Source organism: Phaethon lepturus, unplaced genomic scaffold (genome assembly GCF_000687285.1).
Source record: "Phaethon lepturus isolate BGI_N335 unplaced genomic scaffold, ASM68728v1 scaffold1555, whole genome shotgun sequence".
Classification (NCBI taxonomy): domain Eukaryota; kingdom Metazoa; phylum Chordata; class Aves; order Phaethontiformes; family Phaethontidae; genus Phaethon; species Phaethon lepturus.
In genome coordinates, this window is record NW_010538141.1 from 1 (window position 1) to 10,393 (window position 10,393).

Consider the following 10,393-nt stretch of genomic DNA (forward strand, 5'->3'; position numbering starts at 1 on the left):
CTGCCCGCGTACTTCATATTTATTTCTCTCTCTCCTCCTTTGCGGTGGCTGTTGTAAATCTACCTTTCTCAAGATTCAATAAAAAATTAATTGAAAAAAAGAAAAGTCATTTCATCCCTAACAATAAAAGGCCAATTGACTTCTCAATTTTCTGGTGGGCAGGAGAGGAAATCAGGCATACGGCAGGGAGAAACTCAATTCTCCGAAGCGCTCCCCCTCAAGCTTTCCACAGCTGCAGTCTCAGTGCTGTGTCCCTTACCACTCGCTCAATTCCAGCCGGGTATTATTTTCTCAGCTCTGAGGGAAGCAAGAATTCATTCTGCATTATTGATGACTCGGCGCTCCGCCGCTACCAGGGCCTTTGGTTCAGTGCTTCCCGCTGGCTGTCACTCAGCTGCTCCAGCAGCTCCCGCTATGCCGGGGCAGGCGGCTCGCTTTCCTCTCTCCCCAAACATCTCCCTTTCATACACGATCAGAAGAAAGCAACTGAAACAAAAACCGGGGGACACGGCACGAGGACGGACCTCGGCCCCGTTAAGGCATCGGCCACGTGAACTTGCGCGTTAAAGGCAGCAGAGGGACGCGCACGGCTGCGAGGGAGGGAGCCTTGGAAAGGCTGGGGTTTGGCTGCCGTGGGGCAGGCGGTCAATCCGTATTTCGATTAGCAATTAAACACGATGCTGAGCTCCTGAGCACGGCACAAACAGTTTGAGGCAGACTGAGTTTCTTGAATTCTTCCAAAAGAACGTATCTGATCCCAGAAACAGCAAACCCTGACTGAGCACCCCGCAGAGGAGAGGGAGGAGGATGCATGCTCCTCACAGGGCCAGATTCATCTCTCCTCTTTCTGTTCTTTGGCTCTTACCCTTCTTTTTTCTTTCTTTTTTTTTTTTTTTTTCCTTTCTTGCTTTCTTTCCCTTCTTCCCTACCCTAAACAATTATTTAATTTTCTTTTGGAAATCCTGGCACTAAACAAGTGCAGATCCACACGCACCTACAGGTACAGAGGCTGCACCGTCGTCATTAAGCCTCAGCGTGTTTCAAGTAGGAACGCTGGATGCCAGAGGTACGTTTAATTAATGAACAAGCTCCACAGATCTAGTAATTACCAACTAGAATTTTCATCCATAGCCACTGACAATGCAAAATACATGCACAGTTTTTGCAGAAATCCGTTCTGTCCGTCAATGTAAAGCTGAGTTGCAGTGTAGTTCAAAGAAGTATGCCACTTTCCTTGGTTCTAAGAAAAACAAAACTAATAGTTGTCAGCAACTTTGAAGAACAGGTTCACAACTAAAAAGCAACTGCAACAAATACACTTGGTCTATTCTAAATGAACTGAGGAAACCTCAAGTTGATTTTTATGATACAGGTCTAGCATGACAAGTGGTTTCTTCTATGTTTTTTTACATAGTTCTAGGAAATTTTGGGAGGAAAACCTTTTAAAAAAATATAGATGGGTAGTATTCAGGCAGAGTGCTAGATCTGAGGTTTCAAAGTACCAAAGGAAGGAAGTTAAAAATTTGTGTTCAGGTTCATATTTTTCTCCTTCCTAGAGCTAGGGGGTTTGAATCAGCGGCTATCCTCCGCTTGTAATAGTGCAAGAAAATGACTTTTAAGAATTCTATAATGTCTTTATTGCTGTGAGTATATTTGTATCAGCTAAAGTTGCCTCCATATTATTACAATATATGATTACAATCTGAATGCAGAGTAGGAGCAACAGTAGAAGCTCTCCTAGTTGCCCAATTTGTGGATGTTTTATAGAATTGATTTCTAAATATTTGGCACTGACTATTCACTAAAGCCTTGTATATTTTTGCTTCCCCACCCCAAAGCACTCTTTGCATGCTCTGTGCATTACCTGAACAGCTTGTGACTCACCTTTGAACCCCTCTGTCCAAATTTCTTACATTATCAGTTTTAACCGTGCCCTCAAACTTGTATAAAATGGGGAGAGGTAGGGGTTATTTGAACTGTTCACTGAAAGAGAACAATTTAAAGAATCTTTACAATGAAATTCTATCTTAGTCCAACAGTTTCAGTGATTGTGAAAAAACACCTTAAAAAAAAAGTTAAGCAATTTCACACAGTGGAAAACAGCCCAGGGCACAAGAAAACTAAAACCAAACAGTTTGCCGTCAGTGCTGTAGACTGTGTTCAGTAAAAACAAAAGATCAAACAAGTTCTGTAATCATTATATAAAGCACATTTGCTATGGCATGTGAAGAAAACATACTTCCTTCCTAATACTAATTAACATTAGAGAGTTGTGGGCTGAAATGCAGGATAAAAATAGCTGTTTAAACTAATCACTCAGCAAGATGTAAATGTTACATATAAAGTATACCTAACGGGTTGGAATATTTATCCCAGAAGTAAAGAAAGCTTTCACTACTCATGAATTATAAAAGTTTATCTTCCTGCCTCACTGCAACAATACACGGACCCTTTGCAAGTATGTGACCACTTTTCGTAGACTGTCTACAGTTTCCCTTATTTGTAAGTATTAAAATATTTTTGTAGCAGCCAAAGTTGTGGCGCGGGAAGGGAAGTGTGAGCAGGCAACATGATACCAAATTGTTTTATAAACAGCACAAAGATATTCCAGTGGCGTAAGCCACGCTCTAACTGTCAGTCAATGCATAGGTTTGAGGGTTGCAGACGATGCAGAGAAGCAGCCCACAACCAATAGCAGCATCATCAGCTTCACCTGAACAGCACTTATATATCCCTTCAAAGTGCGTTACTAATGCACACAAATCAGCCAGCTCCACATAACAGGGGATGACATTCTCAGATCTACCTTTTTTTCCTGAGATTATTGCTCCTTCCATATGTGCTCCATCCTTCCACAAATAAATGCAGACAAATTTTTTCCTTCTTATCACCCCTAGCTATTCCTTCCCCTTTCCCCATCCTACGGTTTCCCCATTGCCACCAGCACCGCTAGATGACTCCTCATGGGTAGGAGCAAGCGCTGAACAGAAGGCATTCACAGCTGTCATGATACCAACCAGCCCACCAGAGTCTCAAAAATATTCCTGAGCATAAACTATATTAAAAAGTTCAAGATGCCAAATGCTATTGAAATAGCATTTCAATAGTTTCCTAGTAACAACGTTTCAGAAGTTTCCTAGAAATTTCCCCTAGCAAGAATTCAAGGTAGGATAACAACTGTAGAAAAGGCGTTGAAATGTGCAACGCTTAAGCATCGCGTTTGAAAAGCTAACGCTTTCCTTTCTGTTTAGAGAGGTGCCGTATTTCCATCCTCCAAGATTTTTAACCACCCGTCGAGCTCTGTGTCTAATACAGATATCAATGAAATATATTCCTGAGTAACAACAGTGTTCTCAGGACTCAGGTGAAATTCATGAGCAGAGCACATGAAGACATCTGCATGATCACTGCCCCTCTCATTGCACATTTGGCTGCTTTGGGCTGGATTCAAGAGCTCTTAATTTATCCAGCAGAAAATTAATTGCAACAAGATACACTTCACAACCAGCCTATATGAATCAAGCTATTAGGAAGGCAAGACTGTCCATTGGGTGCTAGGCCAATGAAAAAGAAAATGGGTTTTTTTCTTCATCAGTCAGGGAAAAAACCCCACCCCTGTAGGCAACTTCTAGAACCCCCAAACCGAAATCACATCCCAAACTCAAGCTACCTGGCACTCCGATCACCTGCTGTAAGTGTCACAGGAGTACAATTTCAGACTGTAACAATTAAATAAAAGAAAACAGTCCTTAGGAGGCAGAGAGTACAACCCAGGACACCATGTTCTTATGTCCTCTTCCAGAAGTCTGTCAACAGATGCTTTAGACCAAGGGAGCAGATGAGCAGGAACTCTGATGGCAAATCTTCAGGAGCAGAGTCTTAACATGACAAAAAGAGAAAACCGTTCAACAGCACTGTTTCAAGATTACTCTAAACTGACAAGATAATTCAAACAATCTGGCCATGTAAACTGAGTCACAAGGCTCCTATGCCAGCCAGCCCTCCCCCCCCGCCACACACACAAATCAAAACAAACAAACAAAAAAATCACTGAAATTTAAAAAGTAGTTAGTCATAACTAGTCCCAAACCTTCTCTACAACAGACTCACTCCACTGAAAATGGAATTGTTCAGGGCAACACAAACACCACCTCTGCTCCATCTTACGACATGATTCATACCCCTAAGTGCTTTGTTTCCCTCTTGTAGCATGTAATGTTTGGTCTTCTTAAAAGGGTCATATTGAATTAACAAGTTCACCTTGAAACTACACAGTGGAACAAAAAGCTGCGTGCCAAACGGCACTCCAGAGGGGACCCGCTTGCAAGAATGCCATTCTCCCCTGTTCAGTAAGAAGAAGAACAAGTGTCTTGACAACCTTTAAATGCTCAGGTCCAAAACACAGATCTCCTCCCAGGTCCCTTTCAGCTTGCAGCACAGCATCCAAAATGTGCAGCCCGCATTATGAGCACCAGGCAAGGGAGCCCGCAGGGAAGCACTGGGGGAGCTGTATATCTAACCACAGACATACTGCAAGGATCAGCTATCAGACACTGGTTATATGGCTGTCACAGCTCATTGGATTTCTTTGTCTTTATCCACTGTAAGCATTTAAAAGACAGCGCTGTGTTCCTGTGGCTGAAAGTACTCGGCAAAGCTCATATATCCTTCGGCGTCTAAGGGGGAGGGAGTGGGAAACAAACTCAAAAAACTGACTTAAAACAGCATTAAATAGTAGTTTTCTTCAGCAAAGTTGAGAACAGGTTGTGGGAGAGTGACAGTGGTGCTAACATCTTAGAAGGATTTAGTTTACACATGTGACCTATTTGGTGCATTGTCTCAGCCATGTAGTGCATGGGAAGCTGGAAGCATAACAACAGATCAAAGATACAGCTTACACTGCTAAAAACGTTAGCCATTTCAGCCTCTCTTGTACAGCTATGAATAGCTCATTTGAATTGCAGAGGGAGGATTTTTCCAGCAGAAGGAACCCGATCCAGAAAGTTCTTCTGAGAAGGAATTTTTTCCAAACTGTAATGCAGAGCATCACTTATGAAAAGAGTCCCTCGATAAACATTTTGCAGACCAAAACACTCAGCTCTCTTCTAGGGAATGACATGAATCTAGTAAGCCTCAACACTGATTTCTGAGACTGATGCCAGGCAGGCCCTCTACAGCTTCACACCCCACAGCAGGGAACGCTCAAGATTTCTGAGCGTTTTCTGCATTTTACGGACTAAAGAATAAATCAGAAGCAGCATTTCGATATGGAAGCAGCTTAACTCAAAGCGGGCCCGGCCATCTATTCTGCGATGCAAACAGATATGCAGGATGATTGCTTCTGGGCTTTCCTCTGCGAGTGTGTGCTTGTGTAAAATGTGTAGGTGCTTTAATGCGCATCTTCCTTCCCTGAGATTCATCATGTTGATGATGAATATGGAGACTTGGAAAGCCTCATCATGGTCCATGACTAGAAGAATGAGTAGTGCAGTAAGATGTTCATTCACAGAGTCTGCTTCTAATGTCAGCTTTCCACGTGCTCCAGCACTGCACATCCCGTGTTCTCCTGGGATCAACCGAGACAACGCCATGGACCTCCCCGCGGGAGGTACTAGGCTGCCCTGCAGCAATGGCCCTGTACCCCCAGGGAGCTTTTCCAGAGCCGGCTGTTCAGACCACAGCAAAGCGGCTACACGGTGTGAAACGGCAAACGAGTTCTCACTTGGGGAACTGCGAGGGGAAATCTCAGGTTCTGCCTTCACTTCATAACAAAATATAAGGATGTTGTTGTTATGTGCTGTATCACAGTAGCTAAGTCGCCCGCAGCAAGCGGGAGTCGAAACGTGTAGGGCAGACCCGTGCACACAGGGGTTTACAGTCCCGCAAGAAAACAATGGTCAGCAGCACAGCCTGGGAAAAGAGGAGCACAGGACCAAGTGCAGGCGAAGCTGGTCAGCCCACGGGCACCACTCACAGAGCGCCAGCGGCCTGACCACTCACACGGTTATTCAAGAGGTAGAGAGCGCAATTTTCAACGTAGTAAGGTGGGAAGGTTTAAGGGAAGAAAAGACGACAGCTTTGTAGGCTTTTGAGGGAAATCCTCCTTAGTCTGGCTAGCCCTCACCCCACAACCGTGTCTCCATTTCTGTCCTTCCACCTTATTTTGCCCTTAATCTCACTGTGCATTCTTCCTCCCAGCTCAAAGAGCAAACCCACAAGGGAGCCAGATGTGCCGAACGTATGGATAGAAAGAGAGAATCCGCATAACAAGAAGAACCATGTGAAATAATCTCCTTTTATCCAACTTGCTTCTATTTTTTTTTTCCAGTGGAAAAAAAATAAGATATAGATCTAGTTCATAGTTTGTTCTTTTCAAAGCAGTTTCATTTTCTTTAATTCCTACCTCCACCTTTCAGGGTTTGGATATAATATACGGCTATATAAATACTCTCCATCCACGCGCACATGTGCATTACTGTTTTGCAGCTATATTTCAAAGTCCCTTTTTCTCCAAATGGTATCATCAGAAGTGAAAGACAAGTGCCCATAATGGTCAGGCAAACAACCTTATGTTCAAATTATAATTACATAGAGTCCCATTAGTCCCACAGCAAGCCTCGTGTAAGCCCAAAGAACTCAGTAGCAAAATTCCTTTGGTAGCAGCAGCAATTCACTTCTAGCAGTTTTGAGGAGAGAGAATGATGAAGAGAGGAAAAAGAAAATTACGGGTCTGTTAACTGAAAAAAAAAAAAGAAAAGATTATTCGCTTTTGATCTATGGTGGTAGAAGCCCATAGGAGATCCTGAATATGGAGATAAGGCTCGCAGGCAGGACATTTGGATACACAAATATGAATGCTATCTTAACCTAGACCACATGTTCCTCTTAAGAACTCACATTTTCTCCCATTATGTCTTGAAAGTGGTTCATCAGCTTCCTACACTCAAAGAGCTGAAACTGGGAGCAAAGGGAACCTTCACAGGGAAGAGTTTCACCCAGGGCATGCTCTCATCCTGGCCATACTGACAGTGAAGTGAGTGATTCAAGAGGCAGAACAAGTATTACAGCTTAAATTCAGGTGCTCTGAGGGGTCTCTGCAAGACCTTCTCTCTTTGCCGCTTAAGGAGACTGGACTTTGCAAGCACCTTCCAACCACCACCATGCACTGTTAAGCGCTGAGCACCTATAAAAATCTGGCCTCAACTGTGGGTGTTGAAGACCTACAAATGTAGCCAAAGAAAATCTGGTCTGCTGGATCTGACCCAAAGCCAATTGAATCAAGCTTTGGACTGGGCTTTAAGAATTTTTGTTATAAGATGTAAGAAACTGGACCTTCCCCTTGTGCTATGCACCGTGCAAATGTACCCTGAGAGACAGCCAGCACTGCAAGGAGCCAGCAGGCTGAGGAGGGACGGAGAGGGGCGAGGAAGTTCTGGTCAAGGCACATTGGTTGCAGGGCCATGGACAGGAGACAGCATTTATTTAAAAAGCAGTTAAACATTAGAATTTAGTGCCTCTGATCATTTTGCTGTTACCAATGTGCTGCTTCTACCTCCAGCCTACTTTATTTTGTTCGTTGTTCAGAACAGACCACCACTGAAGTTGTCATTTTAAAATGTTTTCCACTGTGATTAAACAGCTGCTGCAGTCAAGTAGTTCTATCTTCTATGAAAGTTTGTAAATCACAGTATTTTAAAAAGATGCGAGAAGTAAATAATCTGGTGTATAATAGTTATTTGATTTTTTACATATGTGTAGAGAAAATAAGCACATTAGATCTCTAGCCTTTAATTAAAAAATAGTTGGGGGGAGGGAGTAATATCTTAATAAGTAACATCTGACTAAAACCTATTTAGTAAATCATACCCTAAGTGTGGCCAAAAACTGTAAGATTTACTGCAAGTAAATCATTATTGCTATCTGAGTCTGAATAGCTTCCATCTGATTTCTATATGAAAATACACTCCATGGAAGCACAGCCTTGAACTTCAAAGGACATGCAGGATGCTACTAATTTCTATATCTGACAGTGTGATGCAATGTTTGGATTTGCATCTCTGCACTTCAAAGTGTGGTGCTCTCTAGATAAGGTCTCCGTTTATTTTGACATGGATTTGCAGAGGTGAACAAGAAAGCAGCACCCAAAACAGACAGCGAACACCCCAAAAAACAGAAACAAAAAACCCCCCCAAACCCAAAAACCTGCTCTGTTTGCTTCTCTCTAAATTCAGTAATGCCCTGGAGAACAAGGATTACAGACGAAGAGTACAAGTCATGGTTGCGGTACTTCAAGTAATCTCCAGTGTCCAAAACGCAGTGTCAACATATGGTACTCAAATGCAGATTTAGAACATCTTTGAAGTAATATTGAATCTGACTATCGGGTAAAATGTAGACCTAGCTGCCGTTTTTTTTTTTTTTTCATACGGAGGTTGTCAAAATTTCAAGTAGGGCAGCCAGATATTGGTGCATCTTTATTCAGTGTATTGCACAGAGTTTTATCTAAAAATTACCACCAAGATGAATTCTGATGGTCCACTTTACTTTTTGCAACCTAGCAATGCTGGGACTCTACACTACAGTGACATAAAAGCTTTTGCCCTAATGACACTATAATGACACTTAAAAATTCATATTGTGTATGTGTACAATTTCTATAATGTTAAAGACCTAAAGAAAACTCTAAATGCTGGGATATGATCATAACTGCAACAGAAATCTTATTCATTCAATCAAAATACATAAAAAGGTCTTCTGCAGCTATAGCTTCTAGAACTGTTCTCACTTCCCTTGTCTAAAACATCAAAGTATTTTTCAATACCAACAGCTGCTGACCAGGAGCATATATACAACCATTATAATTATTTATTTATAATTAATTAAGCACTGATCATGCAAAAACATTTGGGAGGAAAAAAAAAGGTATCTTAAAAATCTGACAGAGCAGAGGTGTTGAGGAACAAAAGTGTAAAAATCTTCAAGATGAAAATCCAGGAGGAAATCACTGGCATTTTGAAGCATTGCGTAATGCAGGTTCAATAGCTGCACCTAAAATTACGTTATATAAGATACCAACTGTCACTAAGGTTTCTGAGGCGTAATTATCAAGTATCCCGTATCCTAGGTGTATACTGTCCTTACAATTAAGTTTGCATAATATGCCACTACATTAAAAGGACTGCCTTTATATTTAATTATCTTTGATTCTTTTTTTTTTTTTTTTTTGGAGAAAAAAGAAAAACATATCTATCAAAGTTAACAGGACTCAGAAGATTTGTGTAATAAATATCATATGCGGATTTTTATTTCTCAATTCAGCTGGAGAGCAATGTAGTATTTTGAAGTTTGATTAAGGCAGTTCAGCCTCTCAAAAGTTCCTGTTTCAACATTAAAAATAAGTTGCACGGCACTGTTCTACTAGTTATTTCTACAAAGGCATAGCAAGTTTCATTTGCTCAAGTAAAAGACCAAAAATCAAATACTGTTCAAAGAAAGAATTCAAAATTAGTATGCTACCTCTTACTCATTACGATTAGTTATCATCTGCTCGGTGCAATATTTACACACGTTGCCAAATCCCTCAGTCCTTCCTTAGGCGAAAAAGGTCAGTGGGAGTTCTGACTAAGTCCTTCAGGATTTGGGCCATATCGAATTAGAAACCTATATAATTCCAAACATTTTCTCTATTATATAGAATTCTTGCATACTTAAGCAACTTTGTATTTAGAATGAAACTCAGAGCTTAAATGCAACTCGCATCTGGATCGTAGATTGTGCTTTACATTATACAATCTGCAGTTACTGGAAATGTTTGTATCCTTTACTGAGAAAGAATGATTCATTTCATAGAAATTTTCATCTGCTATTAATCTTCCAGGATATAGTTAGTGTTCTGATATTTTCAGATATTGTTTTATGGAGGGATTTAAAGTAGCTCTCCCTTGGCAGCCTGCAAGATTACTCAGTGATTATAAGCAACTCAATACTGTATGACAGCATTTCCATGCAAGGGACTTACAATCATGTTTCATTAATTCGGCTTGAATGAAGCCTCATTTCAGGCCTTGAGGAGCTTAAGATTTATGTGAAATTAATAACATAACAGATGTCTTCACAATTTGGGTCCTCTGAAAAAAACTGATTACTTTGAAAACTTCAATGCTTTAAAATGCAGACTGAGGGAGTTTTTACTCCAGGGTAAAGAGTTATTCGTTTATATCAACCGTATCTCAGAAATAAGTGGAATTTAAATGTCAGATTTATATTAAATAGTCATATTCACCATTATTACATGTAATAAACAAAAGCCTATTACTTTTATTAATAAGCAGTGTTGGACATTTAAACTAAAGCTTAGAGAGATCGAGTCAGCACCTTTGCTAAGCAGCAGGAA